The sequence below is a fragment of the Oreochromis niloticus genome, linkage group LG1, assembly GCF_001858045.2.
Source record: "Oreochromis niloticus isolate F11D_XX linkage group LG1, O_niloticus_UMD_NMBU, whole genome shotgun sequence".
Taxonomy (NCBI): domain Eukaryota; kingdom Metazoa; phylum Chordata; class Actinopteri; order Cichliformes; family Cichlidae; genus Oreochromis; species Oreochromis niloticus.
The window spans coordinates 19,490,649-19,513,553 of record NC_031965.2 but is presented as its reverse complement, the minus strand read 5'-3'; the positions used below and the strand labels follow the sequence as shown (position 1 = coordinate 19,513,553).

The 22,905-nt window shown below is 39.9% G+C and overlaps 1 protein-coding gene across 7 annotated transcripts in view; it reads right to left on the bottom strand.

Moving 5' to 3' along the window:
* The window catches only part of plekha7b (pleckstrin homology domain containing, family A member 7b), a 77,620-nt gene that overhangs the window by 51,245 nt on the left and 3,470 nt on the right, over positions 1 to 22,905 (bottom strand). The window contains exon 1 of one of the 7 annotated variants that reach the window (XR_002061980.2): positions 9,089 to 9,513. The exons of the other annotated variants lie outside the window; for them this stretch is intronic. The gene's annotated coding sequence lies outside the window, so the exon portion shown is untranslated. Of the gene's footprint in view, positions 1 to 9,088; positions 9,514 to 22,905 lie in introns of those variants that run through there. 7 annotated transcript variants of the gene reach the window in all.

The following is a 22,905-nucleotide window of genomic DNA, read 5'->3' as shown; positions in this document are numbered from 1 at the left end:
TCAATGATGCACAAAAAGCATCCTGCAGAGATTCATGCTACTCAGCTAAGCAGACTGATTTCAGGATCCAAGCAAATGACTTCAAATCAGGAATTAGGGCTCCTTGATCAGCTAGCCAGTCCTGATCAAGGAGATCCTGGACAGGGTGTCTCTTAAATGCAAATGCTGGACCATGCTCCATGAACTGGAGCATGCTAACTAATGTCAACTAACAGAGCAGGATGAATGATAAGCAATGGTCCTGCATGTAATTATTGCCCCTTTTAGACATGTACTCCTTTCCATTAATCCGAGGGCATATAAACCTTTCTGACTGAATCTAGTAACATTTACATTTTTATAAATGGCATGAGTCTGCCGCTTTCCATCTCGCTCACTCACACGGTCTCATACTTTCCAACTAATCTCACGCCAAATTTGAGGAAGTATCAAACTTGCCCTTTAATGGGGCAAGAGTTGATGGAATGATGAATTTTCCCTCTTCTCTTTTAATAATAATAATAATAATTATTATTATTATTGTAAATTAAATCTGTAGAAAATACAAAGACTTCGTTTTTTTCCACATTTCCAGAGCAAAAGAACATCACAGCAAAGTGTGTGAAGTTGCAACTTAATTACTGATTATAATAAATTAAGTTGCCACATTGAAACAGACCTGATCAGGAGCTAACCACAAATGACACTGTGTTTGATCTGTATGATGGATTTCAATATCAGTGTTGTGTGGAAGTCTGAATGAAGCCATGAGAACATTAACATCAAAGTGAACTATTTCTGCATGACAGGATGCCCTTGTTGTAACAGATGAAGCAAGCAATATTATGTATCTCATGCCCAAAAAAGGCTTATGTGCCAACACAGACTTAACTCCTTCCTTGCTGACACAGACAGGAAGGTACTGTATTCTAGGTCATTCTGAAGTGGAGTGCGTCAGTTCAGTTCAATTCTATTTTTTATGTACAAAAGCAGTAGCCTCAATGCACAACAATATTAAAAAGAAACCGAAACAATCCCATAATCCCCACTGAGCAAGCACTTGGAAACAGTGGAAAGGAAAAACGTGTTTTTAACAGGAAGAAACAGCTGGCATAACCAGGCTCAGGGAGGGGCAGCCAGCTGCCATCACCAGTTGAGAGGGAGAGCAAAGAGAGACAGGACAAGAGGTAAACTATAAGAGAGAGCCCAAGTTTAATAATTGCTAATGATTAAATATAGTAGTGGTGTATAAATACCACGCCCCCCCCCCGAAGCCTAAGTCTAATACAACAAGACTATAAGATTTATGAAAAAGTAAAGTTTTAAGCATAATCTTAAAAGTAGAGCGAGTCTGTGTCCTGAATCCAAACTGGGAGCTCACTTGCATATAAAACTAAATCAAGCAAAAACAGTCAAAATTAAATCTTAAGCATCAAATATAAAATGACAAAACAGATCGATTTCTTTCTTTGATAGCCTGATTTCCCCTGTGGCTAAGGAACACTGAACTGGAGCATATGCTTCTGTTTTACATACTGAGCCTCAGGCTCAGCAGCTAAATACAGAGCCCAACCCGCATCACAAAGCCAAACACAGCTAAACGCTTAGCTGTGCAATGTAGGACAGAAGGGGATGTGAAGTGTGCAGGAAAGCTAAAGCTGAAAATCTTTGGGCAGAAGATAAACACAAGGCCGTTAGCTGTGCTGACTCCAAAGCTAAACATACAACATAACATCCAACAGTCAGATCAATTTTACCAAAAGTCACCAATTTTGACACTTTCATAGTGCGATAATGGTTGTAGTAACTCATTAAACTTTTATTGTACCTCCTTACGTTATGACTCATTTGAATTTGTCTGACTCACCCTTGAATCTCCCCCTTCCCACCCATGTGTAGGAGGCTTAACTAGCAAAGTGATCATGGCACTGTCAGCAGAATAAAATATATTAAAGAGCACGAGCCTGTGAAATATAACAATGAATCAGACGAGATAAAAAGATGTTAGCTCCCCCATTCCTTCTGCTCTCTTCCTTCTATTGTCCCTACCCATAGCCTCCCATCTGGGTAACTTATGAACTAAAACATTGCAGTACATAAAAGCAGCAATGTGTCATTCTGGAAGCAGAACAAATAGACAGAAGATAAAATACTTCACAGGTCAGCGATATCCTGTAACACCCTTTTTCCCCCCCCATCTAATTTCTGTAAAAACACACAACACAACTGAATTAATTAGTGACTCAGCACCATAATACAATGAGCTTGTCTCCAAACTCAAAGATGAAAAATGGAACAAACATACTCGAAGGTTTTACTGTGCTCTTAATCTTGCCATCAGATGATGTATAAAGGTGAATATAAAGACAAAAATAAAGTCGACTGAAGCAAAGTTATATGTGATAAAGTTTAAGAAACAGAGACTTGGAGGAGAACATAAAAAGTTGTGACAAAGTTAGAGTAACTGAAGAAATATTTTCCCTCTTTGTACCTTACATTCGTCTTTGATGGCAGGAGTGGTGATAAATAAATTGTGCAACATATCCTTGAGGAGGGAGATTAAGGGGGAAAGTCTGGCTGGAACAACCTATAAAAGATTTTTAAAAGTAATGGTCTGTCAATAAGCAACAGTCTTCATCTGCAGTTTATGTATCTGGCACATAGCAACATGGAAGCTAAATTAAACCCCAGAATCCAGCACAACATAGTAAGGTGGTTGTTTAAACTATAGTTTTTCAAGCAAACCTGATGATAAAGCATAGCTGTGGCATCCTCTGTAAAATTATGTCTATGCAATCACATGACAGCCATTCACGATCTGTGTTTACAGTTGGGCAATGTTATTGAGCAGTGACATGCATATAAATGAATTTACAAAAAAGACTATTCCCAATAACCCGTCAGATTAAACATGTTCAATAATGAGTGCCAAAGCAAAACTATGAAAGAAGAGGAGATGAGAGAATTCTGGAGAAATCGTCTGTATATCTTTCTTCCACTCAACTGCATTCGTCATTGATATTCATAATAAGTGTCAGAGCTGTCACAGCATCTTCCCTGTAAGCATAAAACTGATTTTGCATCAGTAAAAGAGTGGTGCATCATGCACAGCCTCTTAACACTCTTCCCATGTGTACACAGATGTGTAGTATGGGTGGGGGGGGAAATGGATGCAGCATTGTATCTAGTATATAATTTACATAGCAATCGATTCAGTGACACCAAATATCGATATTTCATTAAATAAAATAATATACTCAGGGAATGCTATAAACAAGAGCGTTCATCTCATGCACAATCATCTTTACTTACATTAAAATTAAATCAGCTCGACCAAAAACACCATCCAGCACTGGACATACTTAGCTTGACAAAGCTACTTCCTAATTCAGAGCAAGCTAATGGCTCAGTCACATGAGGAAAACTATGACAGAAACCTCCTTGCATCTACAACCCCCCCCCCCCCAAAAAAATCAGTGGCTGCACAGCGATTGCATTGATTTATTGTTTTATTTTTGTTTTGTTTTTTTAATATTCTGCAACTGATTGGTACTTTTGGTGGCTAAATGATTGCCCAGGGCATCCAGCAAAAAGTTGCAGTCTGACATGGACTGACTACAATCCGTCTCAGAGAGATTGTCAAAGATTAGCAAATAATTACTACCTAATTTATAAATGCAGACAGATTGCCAGCACATTGACATCAGTGTGAATGAGCCTTTGTCACTGAGCACAGCTCGAGGGGACTCAACTCAGCTGGCTGCAAAGTACTTGTATTCTGGTTATATTTAGAATAGGATGGTTGCTGAATGCAAATGTAACAGTTAAATGGAAATTTCTGTTAAATGTAATTTTCTGCTTCAGTAGACAGCAACAAATATGTGATTTTTATGTATTATCAGAAACAGATTGCACTTCATTGCCAACTTGACACCATTAAATTGCAGACTGATAGCAGACTGACTCTGTCTCAAAGCAAAATTAATTGCAGATTTTAGTGACAGTGTTGGTATGTTTGTCAATCTCATTTTGCAGGAAAAAAACAAAGACAACTTTATCTTATTGGATAATACAGATACTGAAAAAGTTTATATTTGCGGACATAATGAGCAATCGAAAATAGGTGACAAATCGCATTATATGTTATTGCAATACTCAGCATATCATAAAATGTTAAAAGAATTGCAATAATACCATATCGTGAGTGAAGTATTGTGATAACATCACATCATGGGTTGTCTGAGGATTCCCACCTCTAATGTGTAATGCTTACTTATGCTGCCAGTAAACCTTTACAGAATTTTCAGTAACCCAGCTTGTCTTCAGTTCTTCAGGTGAGAGTGAGAGATGACTGCTCTTTCTTCAGAATAAGAGAATCAATTGCTTACAACAGCCATGAAAAGATTTATAAAAAGACAGATGAAGAGTTCCTGAAAAAGTGAAAACTGTTCAACAAAAGCACAAACCAAAATGTGGCTCGTCACCACTGTGTGCATCAGAGTTATCTGGACTAGCGTCACCAAGTAAATAAGAGTATGTGGCCTAAAAATGCAAATCTTAAAAATTAAAAATATGTGTCTTAAAAATGCAGGCACGGCCTACCTGCAGGTTCTCAGTGCTAGCCCCATGCAGCAGCAGTTATCATTTATGAGGTTTATTCCGAGCATTTTTCTGTCTTCGACTTTCTGCACCCAGTTTTGAACGGTACCAAATGATGGATGTGCAGAATGAATGTGTCTGACTCGCACAGCGAGAATAGCTGTCACGTTTCCCTGAGCACACACAGAGTGACAAACTGCATATGTTCATGCACAGATTATCTATCTGATCTCTAAACCCCATAATCCCACAACATCAAAAACTGAATCAACAAAAAGCTAACAGATAAACACACTGTGAACAAGACACCATGTATCAGATACAAAAATTCCAGTTCATAATTTGCAAATATTAAAACAAAAAAAACACTATATCTAAATCTTTTCACAAATAACAACATTTCTTCTATTCAATTTACAGTATGCCAGGCTAGACAATATAAGAATAAACTGCAGTAATTAATAGAGTTGGTGACTGCCGTATTAAACTGATAGATAAATAATGTGGGCATTTAGGTGGCGATACTGTGGCTAAACTGCACAGACTTGAAACTGACACAGCAGTTTGTTCTGTCTTCTGGGTGAATGTTTTACTTCAGAAGAGCTGGCAGAAAACCTTCTCATTACACAAAACACCGGCCCTCCTTTATTCCCCCTGAGCGTAAAACACCTTCCATAACCCTTTATACCCTGTTTCTTGTCTCGCTGCCACTTTGATGCAAGTGGAACAAATCTTCCTTCATTTGAAACTAAATGGTAGAGATGCTATCAGTGCATTGGAAAAAAAAAATGCAATTGTTATCAGTCCCTGCATATCACCCTCTCCACCTTTCAGCAGGCTCAGAAGGTGCTCCTCTTTTATTGTAACCTGTGATAAACAGAGGACAGCATTGCAGGTTCTCACAGGCCTTAAGAGGTGCATATAAAATATCTCATGGAAAACATCTTACTAGCCAATAGAGCTTTGTAACGTGCGCTATCTAGTAGTATGATGATAGATCTAACTGAACTGCACACGACATATCCAAAAGACTCAAGCTACCACTGAATAGGGTAATAGCTAACTAATAGCTGACAGAGGAGACCACTTAACAGTGATATAACTATTATAGTGTAACTGAAAACAATATTAGCAGTTCAGGGAGTTTCACATATATATATCTATATATATAGATATATATATATATATATATATGTGTGTCTGTGTGTTTTGCTTTTTCACATTGGTTGCCCTTCCCAACACAATCCCCAAAGGATTTGTGTCTTCTCCTGGAATTTAAAACTATCATAATAAATTAATATAATAATAAACAGGAAAGACCCAATCCAACCCTCAATGTACTATATATCCTCAACTAGCATGTCCTCCTGTGCCTTCAGTTCACCATATGCATTTTACAATGCACTGAAACAAAGCATATGTAGCTGTATCTTATTGTAGCCTTAAGGCTTACATTATCTGAACCAAGGTAATCCCCGTTTTCCACATTTCATGAAAGCCATCTCACTTGCCAGTGCTTTTGTCCAAAAGCAGAGAAGCAGATAAACAGCCACTGGATTCTCTAACAATCGGATTCAGCTAACCCTCATGCTGTGAAACATGTCTAAATCCCTTACACAATTGTGTCAGAGACTTTATTATATCATGCAGCCACTAAATACCCTCTACTTAACCCTAACCAGCACACGTGCACACACACACACACACAGATATATGAATCATCCCGATGAAATGTATTTATTGTAAATGTCTTCACTTCATTTACATTTAGTGACAGTTTTCAAAAAGTGATTATGTTGGTAAGATTTTGCTGCAGAGAATCCAAGGCCTGAGGGCGTCCAAGTTTGTATAGCACAGCACTTTCTTTCTTTTCTTTAAACCTCACTAGGCTTATCTTTACCATTGAATGTGTACAGTGTATCTAAAATAACAAGGACATTTCTGAAATCTCATCAAGGATGGCGAATGCTTTCTTCTGTCACATTCTTTCCTTCGCGGGACTGAGTCGGCTCTTTCTGTGTGAGGGTGTCTGTGTGCTGGGAGCTACCTGTGCCCAGATTGCCTGAGGCTTAGAGAAATCTCTCCTGCAGTTCTCATTACAGAATCTGAGAAGACACACAACCCAGAGTACAGGCAGCCAATGAACACACTCCCACTGGGGAGTTATATTACAGTGATACACGTGGTTAAGACAAAAAGCGGCTACTCCACGACTGCAGTGCTCCGTGGCAATGAACAACACCCAGGCACCACACACAAAGGCCCCTGCAGTCCAGAAACCACACAACATCAACTAGAATGTGTCCAGGCTTCATGTCTGCTGCACACATAGCTATTTTTTTCCTGGTATTCCCTTGCTGAGACCAGAAGAGCAGCACAGTGATGACATTAAATCCTTCATCACTAGGCCGCATGATTGCACATCAAATTATTATTTGTTACCAAAAGTATTTTCTTTAACAAAAAACATGTAATAACGTATTGCATCCATCCCTCTTGGCTGCCAAAGCATGCATGCTATCACAGTTCAACATGGAAATTAAACTGATGGATTAAATTAATTAGGTGAGGGTCCACTTGGCTGGCAGAGGGTAAATGAAGGCTATTTTTAGCCCTCTGTATCCTGTGTGTGAGGAAAGCTTGCTGTGACTTAGTAGGTTTATTAAGGCAGGGAAGGTAGGCCACATCTGGTGCACAGCTCAAAAACTCTTACCAGCCAGCAGGATGGAGAATTTACTAGAACAGTCTCTTCCCTGGAATCTCTATCCCACTCACAGCGGCTCGGCTAAATAACAGTTTGGGGGATTTAAAAGGTCACGATCTTAATACACTGAGAAGACCCTCCCTTTTCAAATGCTTTAACCTTCTGTTAAGTATCACCATTATAGTCTATTCTTAGAAATAGTACGTCTCCCTGGAAATGTGCAGTGGGGCGGGGGTCACCTCCTTTCTCTAATGTTCTGTCCCCTGTATTCAAAGGTATTCTATCCACTGCACCTATTTTTGGTGTTTCATTTTTCAGCCTGAAGTGCCCCAGCCATTCAATCAAAGACATGACCTCTATGTCAGATAAGCATACAAATGAAGCACTATGGCTTTTGGCCACATTCCACTCTGTGGCCGAGGACTGAAGCAGGAAGGATGAGCTGTGCTGGGTGTGACTGGGCTGTAGTCAGTGTTACTGGAAGTGTTTTGGTGAACTAAACATTGAGTCAGATGTTCAACACTAGAAGGTGAGCAGTAGCTAATCCATTAAAACCAGACAACCGCACAGTACTGGAAAAAACTCACCAGAGTCTCATTAATGCTATTTCAACATGTGCTATGCTGTAAATGTAGCATACTGCAATTAAAAGACTATTGATTCATAGATGATCCAAGCCGTCACGCTCTGCTATTTGCTGATCTTAGAAGAAATTTTGCAGTGTGGTGTTTACTGCCTCTGTGGCAGAGAGCACTGCGGGGGGTCTGGCCGATGCAGAAGCATATGTAGGAATGATAAACAGGCTAAGTAACCTTATCGCTTCAGCTAACATAAAGACCCTGACAGAATAGCAATAAGCTTGATGTAGTTTGCGCAGATCAATAAATGGATGGTTTCCATGTCACATCCCATTTAAAAGTGGCATTAACCACACCAATAAACCAAAGAGCAGCTTCAAAATTGCCGGCTTCAAGCTGCTCTTTGGCTTCTCATACACCCGAAAATGCGACCACTCGTAAATCCCTGGGCTTCGAGCTGTGTTAATGTAAAACTGTCTGTCTACAGCAGCATGCATACTATATGCTACTGTATGAATTACATATATGATCCATTTTGAACATTTATACTAATGTAACCATTTAGTCTTTTGTTTAAGGCAACAGCGCCCACGGCATGTAGTTTATAAAGTGTAACATACGAGATCTGAGGTGTGTAAGAAACGTGTAACATATAGCAGGTGTGCTGTTTGTCTGCATATGTAAAGGGCCCTAACAAGGGCGCACTCCCATGTAAACATTCTTTTACAAGCCTGGCTCACTCTGAACTCAGGACTGCATTAAACCCCTGCAATAGCCTAACCTATAGAGAGATCTACATTAAAGTATACAAGCCCAAGGGATCGCAGTTCTGCTGACATCAACACAGCAATCAGTGACCTGTGATCATGAGGCACTGCAGTGAGCATCTCTCCCTCTCTCTTTCCCTCTCTGTCTCTTCACCCCCGTAAAGACTGATCCAGTTCACACAGGTACACACACCCTCCAAAAGCAATCAGTAGGTTTATAAAGGCATAAAAAGCCAGATGCCTTGTTGGCAGCAAAAAGAGATAGCAGACACTTTTCAGCATGCATCTGAAATCTGCCTGCCTGCATGTAGACTTTCTACAAACACTTAACAACATGCAATCTAAAGCATTTTATTTCCTGCCTGCTGAAAAGCCTTAGCACACACACACACACAGCTCCTGACAAGCTACGCAGCAATACCGTCCCATATATGTGCTAAGAGAGGGGCTGGGATACACACCTGTGAGTCGCCCCATACACTGGCTGCCTCTTGTAGGAGACGTGTGAGGTTGATTGTCCTGGCTGGCCCAGCATGTTAGCTGCAGGTCTGTGATTTGCTGTGCTGTGCTCTTCTCAGTGGTGCCTGTGTGTGTGTACTTCTCTCAGCTGGTAGTGCCGCTGTTGCTGACGTCCTCTGCTGAGCCCCGTGGCGTCAGTTCATTCAAAACATCCTCCTTCCCGCCTTTGCTGCTTAGGTGAAACTAAAAATATATGCAATCACCGAAGTGCCCCCGGTTTTTGAGTGATACCCGTGTGATTGGTATTATCGAGGCCAATCAACCTCACCAATAAATCTTTTAAGAGGTCCCAAAGCACAAACTAACACCACAGGTACAAAGAATAAGCCATAACAATATAATCATAATCTCTTCCCTCTTTCCCTCCCATTAATGGTACTCTTTTCTTCCTCAGCTCTCCTCCTTCTCTCTTCTAATATATGCGTTCCTCAGCAGAGCTCTGTCGCCAGAGCACTTCCCTGAACTGGATGCTCTCTTTGCTCCATTCTCTCTGCAGTCATGCAGCCAATACACAGCATAGAAGGGGGGAGTTAAGGAGGAAGGAAGGGAGGATGGATGGATGAGGAATTAAAGTAAGAAAAAGAGATGAGGGCGTGAGGAAAAGTGAGAGAATGGGTAGCAGCATCCAAAATGCTGCAGTGAGAGTACTAACTGGGACCAGAGAAAAACTCCTACATTAGCTTCACTTCACAGGCTCTCTGTAAAATCCAGGAATGATTTTAAAATCCATCTCCTGACATACAAAGTCCTGAAGGATCACATCCTATCACTTCTAAAAGAGGATCTATTATGCTCTTTCTTACTTTCTCTAATAGATATATTGTTTCAGTCGTGGTTGCTCATATGAAACATGGCCAAAGTTTCAAAACTGCAGTCAGTCAGTGTGCAAGGGCCCCGACTCCACACTCCTCTAAATGCTTTGTTTCAGACAGTTTTTTCTACTCTTGAATCTGTTACTTTCAGTGACACTATGTCCTTATTAAAATCATTTCAGGTGCACAGAACCACACCTCGGGAGGAGCAGCCAACCTGGAAAAGACGAGCTTAAAGGCACTTGTTTTAGAAAGGATAATAAAAGGGGCTGCACCAGCGCCCAGTATAAGACAGAAAAGGATTGTTTACGACTGTGAAACATGCAAAGCTGTTCTAGCAGAGTTCTAAAATAAATATATCTTAAATATCCAAAAATATCAAAGTAAGTGTTTTAGCAAGTACAATGAGAGCTAAAGCATCCAGATATCAGGCCCCTCTCGTGTGGGACAAGCTCTCAGTGTGGGTTTGGGAGGCAGACCCCCCCTCCTTTTGTACTTTTAAGATTAGGCTTAGTTTTTTTTTTTTTTCCTTTTTTATAAACTCTTAGTTATGCTGCAATAGGCTCAAGCAGATGGAGGTTCTACCATGATGCACTAAGCACCGCTCCTCTTTTTCCTCTCACTTTTACTCCCCCGTGCTACTGCTGCATGTCATATGTGTTTTCCTGTTTGTTGTTCGTCATCACTTTATGATCTTTTCTTTCCACTGGCTTAAAACAGATGGCTGCCCCTCCCAATCATTTGATTGCTAAATTTGGAATACTTGAAATTCTTACAATATGAAGAGCACTGTGATTACTTTTGTTGTGATTTAAGGCTATACTATTAAAACTCAACTGAGCTGAAGTAAGTACTAGAAATATACTGTATACTATGTTGTAAACGCTTATTCTGCCAGATAGTATGATGGAAAAGTTTATTACATGAAAAGGCGATGACTACAGTTTATACTCTCTATATTCCCATGTTACCAGTTACTACAAATTATCTTCCAGTGATGTTTTTCTTTTGCAAACATGACCTCAGTCCTTCTGCATATGCACCACAGGACAATACTGTCCAACATGATGAATTCAAACACCAAGAAAAGACAAAAGGCGAACATTTCGTATAGCGGAGACATCAGATAACATGAGAAAGTGAAGACTATAAACCAAAGAGACTGACGACTATGTCATGCTACAAATGCCTTCAATTAGCTATTAAAGCAGTAAGGCTTTAAGTGAAAATTAAGCTGATGGCACCTGAGCACACAAGTACACACATGAACATGTAGTCGATGTGTCCTGCCGCTGCTGCCCTCATTCCCTTAGTTTCACCCTCTGCTGCTCTTTCTCATCCATCTCCACACTGCTTCACATCTCATTAGCATACCACAGGAGTCAGAGGCATGGCGCTGCAAGTAAAGACTTCAACACTGTGGCGATAATACCAGTCTGTCAGATGTCTGGGTCCGACCACCACCAAACACCATCGGAATTGTGTCCTAGCCGCCTCTTTCAACATATTCATGTATCGCACTGCACAGTTTTTAAGGTAATTAAATAATTGCATGGACTAACGCCAACATACAAATCATATCAGATGTAAAACAGCTTCTTCCTATAAATATAATGGCTGTTGTCAGTACTACTAGGTATGAAGTGACAAAAGGCTACTTGTACACCCTCAGCAGGACTGATATCAAACATAGCACATCAAGCATACGAGGCCAGATACACACAAAAATGAGATCACACCTTAAAAACAGACACAGCGTTCATTCAAACTGTAAAATGACTGTCGCTCAATCACTAAAAGTGAATGAGCTACAACTGTAGAAACGGGGTAAGTGTACTTTTTAAGTTACTGCTTTTGACTGATCTGGTCCCTGATTGTTAGCGTAGCATTTAGCCATATCTTTTGCCCTTTTAATTATCTCTGTCTCTCCTCTACATTCACTTTAACTTTCTGTTATGTCGGGCAGCTGTAGAGATGCAGGCAGACACTGGAAGCTTTACAGAGGGGTGGGGTGGGGGGGTGGGGATAATGAATGTACACATATACATACATCTGTGGGTGACTCACCAACACACCACCATCACACTGCTAAGATCAGTCTGCTGAGGCGCATCTGATATGTGATTTCTAAAGTTCTGTGAACACCCCAAGCTAACGGGGAAACACCCCAGTGCTCCCCAACATTAAGTCTGCCACTGTCTGTAATAAATTAACTATTATGCAGATTTCTCATTCTAAATGGAAACCGTCCAATAGAATGCATAAGTAATATTCACCCACCAGAATTAAATATTAATACATTGAAAGGGCAATCACTGCATTGCATTATGCACTACCAGAAATTAGCATTGTTTTCTTGATAGTACACTTTGCTTTTAATAATTTCCTACTTAGAGATTTTAAATGCAGACATTTTATTTGTAACACAGTATTTTACCAATGTGATATTACTGCCTGATTTACAGGAGGTGACAGGTCAGAATACTCAGAAACTCGCTGCACAAGCAGTAGCGCTTCAAAAAGTGTGAAACTACTGAAATTAATCTATAATAGGAATCGATTTACATGCAAAGAAGAGAACGCAGATCTGTGGAGGGTACTTGAGCACTTAGATAAGTAATAAAATTACAAAGAGAACAAAGCAATGAAACATTTTAATGCTTGCAATAAAAAGCTTCATCAATATGATGAAGTGAACAACAGACAGAACAACGCATTTCTTCAAAAGTTGAAACTGTTTGTAAAACAGGTCATTCTATTTTTGTCCCAAGACAAAAAAAGACCCTATGTTGGACATTACAGTCACCAAGTATATAATAGACTAATCTACATACTCCTGGCTTGTTTCTAAAAACTATGAAATCCTATATCTGCACATGTTGCTACTCACCAGTTTAGTGATCAGACGTAATGAGTCTACTTAAAAAGCCTCAGATGTCCACATCTGTCCTGATTCTGAAGATAACCAATAGGGAGTGTTCCTTTCTGCTCTCTTAACATATGAAAACTGAGCTTGTTAAAGTGTATGCTAGTGGGTGTGCTAGAAAGTAGACAAAGAGGGGTGTCAGATAGGAGCATAACTGCTGTTTCAGCCCTCTCTCTCTCTCTACTCTTGATCAATCGGTAACACTGGCGGCCCTTGCAGAATATAGCTCTACTTATGCTCACTGGGGAATAATAAAATAACACTTTGCTGCTTAGTGTCGATGCAGAAGTTGGTGATGAGAAAAAGAGATGGACCTGGCCTGAAACAAAACTCTAAAGGTGCCACTCTTTTTGATTATCACAGATGAATAGTTATCACCTCTTTGTGGTGTCCAGCAAAGTGCTGACCTTGGTCTCTGACTGCAACCAGAGCCTTCCGTCTCACCCAGATTCCTCTTTATCAGATCACATCCCAGTCCGCCTGGGGGAGAGAGGGATGGATGGAGAGCAAACCTGAGTGGCTGGCGCAGGCTGCTGCAGTGCCAGTTCAATAATCCACAGACAGACATATAGATAAGAGCAGAGGGCTGAATAAAGGTGGTCAAACCTGAGGGTAGGTCAATCCATACCACGTCGATATCCATACACTGCTTTTATCCCGGCTACCGTGTAACAAATTAAGGTTTTTAATTTACTGTATCTGATCCATCCGGTTAGCAAACAGGAAACCCACAACACAACAAAAAAAGGTTTGAATTAACAGACTCTCAAATAGCTCAGAGAGACGGGACGTTCTGACATTTAGCTATACATTACAGAACAAATACACGAGAGGGGTAATCACACTGTGAGATGAATTGTGAATTATTATATCTCGTTAAAAAACAAAACAAGCTTGTAACTCAAGCTTGAGTTAGATGCTGTCATAGGATGAAACCACAATAAAAAAAATATACCTGATTCAACACTTTATGTGTAATCTCCGCTCTCTGACCTTGTCATTGGCAGAGATGAAACCCCCCCACTAAACTGTCAATAAGTGTCTTGGTGAAGTGTACAAAGATGCAACAGCAGTATCTAGTGGCTACATCCAGAACAGCACCATGGTTCTCCTGCTAGTGCTTCAGCAGGTCTCATTGATCCGATGACAGTTGAGAGCCGGTGCACCATCGCAGAGACTGCAGTTTAAAAAATATGAATAAATTGCTTAAAATTAGCAGTTTTTTATCACTATATAACTTAAACACAATAATTAGAGGTAATGCCAGATCACAGCAGGTTTTAATTAATCAATCAAAGATTTATAATAGAAAAAAGAAGCGCAGAGGAAAGGCTCATGAATACAAAATTAGCCATGCATCTCTGGCATCTCTGCACTGAGGCAAATTAAATTGGATCGGTTTGCAAGAAATCACACAGCTGTGTGGTCAATGTGCTCGATAAATGCTGCAGTGAGAGAAATTGCTCAAACCCTCACATCTGCTCTCAGTAGCAGTGGTCGGTCCAGTCTTTTCATTTCTTTTCCACACTCAATATTCCATTAATGGAAACAGCAATATTCAATCAAGTAATCCACAATAAGCAACATTTTCTCACAGCTCATACACTCAATCTGCTGCTAACATAAGCTTATTGAAGTGTTTGGTTTTTCAGCCTTCACGTGATATTCCTTTTGGAATATATCAGCAGTAAAGCACCCTGCATGATTAGACATTTCTAGAAACTTATCTGCAGAGAGATAGAGCATGTAGGATGTAGGATCATGTGCATTGTAGGATGCGCTGTAGCAATTAATAAGCAATTTTATAATAACATTTCTCTCCACTTGGGTTAGCACACCAAGCTGCCAATGTTTGACATATATAGCCTTCACATTCACCACTTTTTAGCACACAGCTGTGTTAAATACTAAGCAGAAACTGAGAAACATAAGCACTCATTGGCAGAGTTTCTGATATTCACTCGGCTGACAGCTCAGCCAGCTTCACTTTGCCCACTGGTCACAAACTTTTTCCTGTTTGTCTTTTTGTACCAGGCAGGTTTGTCCTAACCTGCAGCTTTGTTTGCTTGTTTTTTTGTTTTGTTTTTTGAAGATAGAACAGAAAAGTGCAGAAAAAGCAAGAAAACTGCTAATACACCTAATAAAGAATACTCTGTGTGGCTGTATTCATTTAAGCAAGAGCTAAAGCTCTTTTATGTTAAATTATAAGCCACTGCGAATATTTATAATACTATAATTAATAACATATATTCATTCATCCTTTTAACTGCTAATCCAGTTCAGGTGGGTTGGATAAGGGGTGGAGGTGCAGCGGAGCATATCACAGCTGACAACTGGAAAGAGGTGGAGTACAGCCTTGACAGGTCACCAATCCATCACAGGGCTAACACAGAGAGACAGACCATTCATATTCACACTTAGTTTAGACTTACAAGTTAGCCTAACATTAAGAGCTTTAGACTGCAGGAGGAAACCCACAGAGTCACATGTAGACCATGCAAACATTACAAAGAAAGCCTAGCAGTGTGGGAGTTTTAGCACAAGCTATGTTGCAGATTCAGAGTATGTTATAAATGCAGTTAGTTGGAAAATTAAAAGATTTTTTACTCAGCTTATAAACTTTTACTTTACCGGACACATAATCACTGAAAGTCAGTGGCTTTCCTGTATTCGTGGCAACACAGGAGCACTTGCTCACATTTAATCTTTATACTGCTTATCACTTTAAAGCAAACTCTGGGTAAAATACAAAGTATTGCACAAACAAAATGTAAGTTTTCTTTCGTTTCTTTTCCCATGTTACGGAACATCCATCATTTCCTTTGTGCTAACTAATCACTTCTCCTGTCACCCGTCTGGTGAGATGAGGACACGGTGGGACCTGCTTCTCTCTGCAGTGGCTCCAGTCACACTCAGGCTCTGACAGAATGCGGCAGAAAGAACTGTCATCTGAATTTAATCAGAGAGAGGGTATACAAACTGCTTTTCCTCCAGAGAGGCAGCTGAAATTACTACGGTCCAGAGCCTCTTTCTTTAATAAGTTGAAAAGAGTTGTAAATGATAGCTGACAAAAATGCTGCATGTTTCAATTTCTGTCACATCTTCCTGCATGCTAGTTAAAGTCAAAGACGGCATGCTTTACTACAATCATAGTAATGTAGTGACATGAAAACACTAATCAGGCACAGAGATACAATTCGAGGCTAAACAAAAGTATTACCTTGCCTCAGCCTGCCTCTCCTTCTCCTCCAAATTGGAGAGCTCCAGCTCTGCAACCACCTTTGTTTCATGATCAGCCCCGTCAGTCTCGTGCCTGAGGTGCAGACAACTGCAACAGCAGGTCCCCATCCCAGCTCGGGCATCTCCCCTGCCCTGTTTCTGCTCTGACTCCTGCTGCTCCAGCTCTGACTTCTCAACCTGCTCAAGTCATCTAGACAGGGAATGACTCATTCTACATAATGTACATCATCAACCAGCGCACACCTCAGGCCTGCAGTCCAAACAAGGCCTGATGGAAAGCTTCCTCTGTATTCTGCAGAACAAAAGCCTACTGTACCAGACACTAAATCTGCTCTTTGTTTTCATCATCTTTATTCTGTCTCCATCCCTATTTGTAGGCCCAGGCAATACTGAGCATTATTTATTTTTTAACTGCCACAAACCCTGTAATAAGTCATTGTGGACATGATGTTGACAATACAGCCCTTTTTTAGAAAATCACTCTGACCTCAAATAAAAGTCCTGGCTGCCTCACAAGTAAGTCGTGAAGATGGATGCAGAAACATAAGAGCTTTAGACGTGATCTACTGATAATAACAACAGTCGACATAAATAACCCAGCAAAAGTGAAAGCACCTGCTATCTCACCAGCAGCACATTTGCAAATCCTTGGCCAAGAGTCCAAATATCAATTTCACTGTCCGTGCATTTGCAGCTAAGATGACATTATCAGGTGCGCTACTGCCTTTCTCACAGATTAATGATTCATGCTTCTAAGCAAGTTTATCATATTGTTTGTGTGTCTGTGTTGTTCATGTAGTTTGCATGTGTGTGAGAGTGAGATTCAAACAAGAAAAAAAAGAAATCCAATAAGATCTTTGGCAGACTGGCAAAAGAGCAATACATCATATTGCTGTTTCCAGTACCCTGCAATGCGTTAAGCCTGTTGGGTGTGTTTTTTTAATTCCAAGAATACCACAAAAGGGCTGTTAAAAAAAAAAACAGACATCTATAGGTTACAAAATAACCCAAAATCATTTGGTGAAGTCACATAAAAACGACTAGCCTCAGCAAGCTCTATTGTGCAAAACACAGACCAACATGAAATTTACCTCAACATGAAATGTGAAATAATTAAAAACTCAACTCATCACAAGCCTCAGAATAGAAGGTATTTGAAACAGAAGTCGACTATGAGTCCCTCGTTCTGGGGTTGGACCGTGAACTGTCTGCCATCCCTACCACAATATTGTTAATGAATTATTCCAGGTCTCAACTGACCCCCTGCAAGGCCCGAGTATCACATTTTTGGAGTGTTGTCTTAAACTACTGCTGAGTTAGTTAATGTATTTCATGAGCCTGTTGTTACTTTTCACTATTTTAACACATATAAAAAAGGACTGAAAAAGAAAGAGAACTAAAAACGTTCCCCCTCTCTCTTTCTCGCCACACCAGTGGCAGTATATCTGTATCCTGAAGAGGTGCAACACAGCTGTTCTGACACTGAAACACCACATATTACCCCACATATACCGCCACATACCCCACATTGTGAGTTGACAGTGCTTTTTTAAAACCCATCATTTTGTATAGCTTTGGAGTAAACCACTATTTTTCCCCATAGTCACAATATCACCATAATTTAAACAAGCAAACATTTGCTTTTTTTAGTTATATAATCCCAGTTAAAACATTTCTGGACAGCCGTACAGCACAAGTGGTGTAGCTGTGTGAGATAAGTACAACAATCTTTGAGTTTAATTAAAATGAGTTTGCAAAAGCTAAGCTACCAGTGAAACTATGGAAGCCAAGCTGCAATAAGAATGTCTAAACGTCGCATACTGTTTCAGAATTAGCCAGATTAATCAGTGAGTACATATAAAATTAATTATGTTGATGCTTCAGTAAACTTTTTTAATATATTCCCGAGTCAGTAGTGTAGTAAAAGACAAAGCCAATCTGGCAGAGCAGTTCCTTCTATATGTTGTTTTACTCCCTATCACAAACATATGTGTTTTGTTTCAGCTATAATTTAAAATTTTCAAAATGTTTAAGAAAATTGCTTTACCATCTAATGCTTGAGAAGATATATGTGTGGTAACTTGATGCACTCATGTCAGAATCCCTGCTTCGTGGTTAGTGCTGTACAGTACAAGAATAAACAGTTAACAAATGCGCTTAAGCTACATTAAAAGTGATGCTATCAGATTCTGAAGACACAGAGTATGGTTCCTGCAGCAGTCTGTAGAGCCTAATGGATGCAGTTTAACAAACACAGCTGGCACAGGTGGACAAGAAAAAAACACTGCAAATGAAACATGTGGAGCAGAGCCGATCGACCTTCACCGATGCTTTGTTGAAACAAAACTTGTGCACTGATCCCCGTATGTTTCTTCGTGACCTCCCACGGCACTAAAAACTTTCAAATCATGTACTTTTTACAACTACAACCCGCAGAAACACAAGGTCGTTCAACTATAGTTGGTCTTACCGACGTCAATAGACGACTTTGGTGAGGGTTAACATCCAAGGATAACATCTGACATCACTTAATCTGAGAGTTGACCATTTCTGACAGGATGAAAGGTTTGATCAGGTCACTCGAGACTTCCTGCTTCTTTGCCTCACTGAGAAACAAAGAAACTGGACTAGCTTCCTGCCTCAGGGCCCAGGAACACCAGTTGGGAAAACAATTTTTTTTAAAGCGATACCTGTCAGAGACTAGTTGTCTCATACAGGGTCCTGTACAGAGACACATACTAAGTTTTACTTGACTTTAAAGCTTTAAAACTTAATGCCAGGAACCAAAAGTATAATACTTCAAGTTTTTTTCTTTTTTTCCCCTTTGGCAGAAGATAAATTAACCCTTACAGTTAATTTAACTTACACGTTAGAAAAGCTTTGGAAAGGAAAAGCTTGTTTATCGCCCCTTTGACCTTGTTTGTTCCATCTATTTTGGCAATCGTGTTGTGGCCTCAGCAGTGAGGCCTGGATTTGATGTGTTAGCAGAAAAAAGAAAGCTTCAGCTTCATTAAGACAGGGTTATGATAAAGGCCTGTAGGGACATTAAACTTCTGTGTTTTCCATTTCCTGTTTTAAAAAAAAACTGCTTCAAAACATCTCATGGCTAATTAACTCACAGTACTGATCAAAAACGTCAGCTATTTAAAAAAAATGCAAGCACAAACTAAAATCATAACAAGCTGTGGGACAAAAGCAAGATAAATATTCATCAGAAATCTCAGGCAACGATGAAATATTGACGGAACTTTCTGAAAGGCAACTAAATTTGAGAAAGAAGCTGAGTGAGCCTTTTTCTGGTGTAAAAGCTAAGAGAGATTCAGTGTGGATTTCAAACACTTTCGCCTGGACTGCCCCGCAGCATTGTTAACCCGTTCAACAATGTAAACTGTGTCCTCAACAGGACGCCATTGTACCTCGGCGTGGTAATTTTCTCCCTGGGGGAGCTATAGAATTGCACTTTTCTTATTCTCAGTGAGTGCCAGTGAAGTGGTCGAAAGTGAACCTTAGTGTACTCAGTTTCCCCAGTTTTTGTAAGTAATGAGATAATAATACACAGTGTTTACTAATCACTAGTAATATTATAATTTATGTTATGTCATGAGTTTGTGTAATGAAAAAAAAAGTTATTGTATGTCAAAGCCACTGGCATATCAACTCTCAGATCTGAGTGTCATTTGGCATCAGTCCCTGATGTATCATGCAACAGTGAGACAGGGCTACTATAATAATGATGATAATACTAATAAGAAGAAGAAGAAGAAGAAAAGAAGAAACTTTCTTTATATACTTGCATCTTTAAAAAACAGAGCTTATAAAATGCTTCGACTGAAGTGAAAAGGCAGCATACTCGAAGGGTAGAGTTAAACAGGAAGCCTAGACAAAAGGACCTCTGAAAACACGTGTATACAACAAAGAGAATAAAAGACATAATTAAATAAATGAAAGACTAGAGGCAGGCAATTAGCATGAAAACTAAAACCAAAAGATAAAAGAAATCACATGTAACAGAACCACTTAAAAGAAAATCTGGAAAACTGAGTTTTAAGAAGTAATTCTGTGAGCCTGATTTCATCTGGCTCGTCATTTGTAAACCAAGGAGACCTGACTGTCAAAGCATAGTCATGGTTAAGTTGTCATATTTGACGCCAAACCACATTTTTCCTAAATCTAACAAAGCAAGCAGACCTAAACAATCAAACAGCCTTTTTAACAAAGGATAAGTTAAAAAAAAGTCATCACGTGCAGATCTTTGAACTATTCCCAAAATTAGATCTAAGTGTGCTGAGGGTGCTTCTTTGGAACAAGCTGCCCGCTGACCTGAGGTCAGTTATAACTGTGTCTGCAGAAAGTTTGGCATACTTTAATGTAGTTTGTTCCAGAAGCAAACTCAAAACCTTTCCATTCTCACAGGCTTACACGTAATTATTGCGTCTGTATATGAGACACAAATTCCCTTTGGGGTTTGCTTAGGAAGGGCATTTGGTTAAATACCACCACCACTCTATCTGCCTCCTTATAGAGAGAGTATAAACATCTATAAAGAGTGGATGGTTTGTTGTCATGGTACCCCCCACCAAACGAGTTGGCCACCAGGATGTGAAGGGTATGGGTCTGACAGGGCTCCAGGTGTACTGAATTGCCCTCAATGTAATGACATGAAGGTGTGAGAGGCTTTTTTTCGTTTTTGTTTTTTCAGAATATCGTGTCTTTTATGTCTTGTTGAAAAAATATTGAATTGTCCACAGGGTGAGCAACTGCGACTCAAGACATGAGTGCATATGCTGGCACAAATCTTCAGAGTAAAGACTGAGTGGGAGCCGGGTATTCAGGACTTCACAGTAAGGGTCGTTGGCCTAGTGAGCCCAGAGCAGTCCAGATAAGCCCACACTTCTCTTCATGCCAGATAGCCAATATTTATACCTGGTATGTGCGGCGCCACTCTCCGATGGCACCTAGAGTGATCCGAGATTATTGTTTTAAGCACATAGACACACAGCGGTTCAGTGACCGTGACATTGTAAAGGTGGAACTGTAAAACAAAACTAACAATTATTAAAAATTGTTACCTTTTTCCCAAAATTGTCTTACTTTCCTTTTTACTTAGATTAATCTACACCCGTCAGACTAAAGACACAGACCTCTTTCATCTGTAACATTATGTTCAGGGATTGAAGCGGGTTGATTTTGGAAGATGGTTTCAAAATTGGGTCACTCCCTGGGAGATTTGCTGGAAGTATGACAGCCTGACGAACTCTATTTCAATCTGCTGCCACACATGACAACAGTCTCACCCATTAGCTTGGACAATTTTATCCTTTCCACAGTTCAGCCTCAAAATAATGTGAGTGTTTCAGAAGTGCTGTGAGTAAAATTTCCCTAATGAAACTATACTTAATTTGTACAACATGTGAGCCTAAGTAAATCATTCTCAGATCAGCTGAGAAAATCTGAAAACGTTACACTTTTGGAAACTTGAACATAACATCAGTAACCATTAACCAGGTAGTTAAGGGCTGCAGGCTGCACAGCTTACCAGCAGTGAGGTGTAAGTAAACGTGAGTTTTGCAATAGCCATGGTGTTAGAACAATCCCTTCTTTGTACTTCAAGTCAGCTAAGTTCCACTATCAACACACACCAAATCCACTGACTGTTGTCAGGGCAGCACCATGTGGACTTCAGTGCAGAGGGGTTTTTTTGTTGTTTGTGGGAGGGGGGGCTTGCACACTTCCTGGAAAGCTCAGCGATACGAAAAGCGGGGCATTATATCAAAAAGACATGCCAACAGTCCAACTCATAAAGTTTCTCAAAAAAGCTGATGTTAAAGTGAGATTTATTCATTAAACACACACACACACACACACACACACACACACACACACACACACATACACACACACACCCACACACACACAGGAATCTCAATTTCTACACAGACTATAAAACCAAATCATTACTAATGGTTACCCCTGTGGGATAAATAAAACACTGTAAATGTTAAGCTGCTGTCAACTAAAAACTAATACATAATCATTTTAATGGTCTGAAACAGACACAGTCCGAGTAATCGAGCCCATTACATTGTTTATAGAGCGTCTGAGTTGAAGCCATCGTCACTGTCATTAGTGTTTCAGCTTTGCCAAGTAAAGTTGTAATAAGTAACCCGGCTTGTGAGTGCTAGAATCTGCAAAATCTGAGGGCTCTTCTCTTGATAAGGTCATTGTCCAATTTCACAGTTTACCAAAATTTGATTGGTTCTTCATTTGCCCATGTTTAACATGATGAAATCTAATAAATAGCAGTGTTAACACAGCTTGAAAAATTACACATTTAGTTTAGTTTTGTTTGTTTTTTCTTTTTCTTTTTTGTCTGACTAAGAGGACAAAGTTTACTATGTTGGCTGTTACTGTACTGCTATCCATCTGCTGCAGTGCTAACGGTGGGGTGGCGAGAGTAAATCTGCCTATGTGCATCTCTGCTGACAGCAGAAGAGACAAAGAAGGAGCGAAAAATGAAATAATGAATAATTAGTTCATGCATTATTACCTCTAGGCTGGAGTATTGTAAATCGTCATTATTATCAGATTGTCCAAAAAAAGACTAGAAATAGAGAGCATATTTCTCCCATACTGCCTTCTCCTCTCATACAAGGTCTTGAGTAATCAGTCCCTGTTTTATCTTAAAGACCTCATAGTACCCTATCACCCCAATAGAGCACTTCACCCTCAGACTGTGGGCTTACTTGTGGTTTTAAAAGTAAAATGGGAGGCAGAGCCTTCA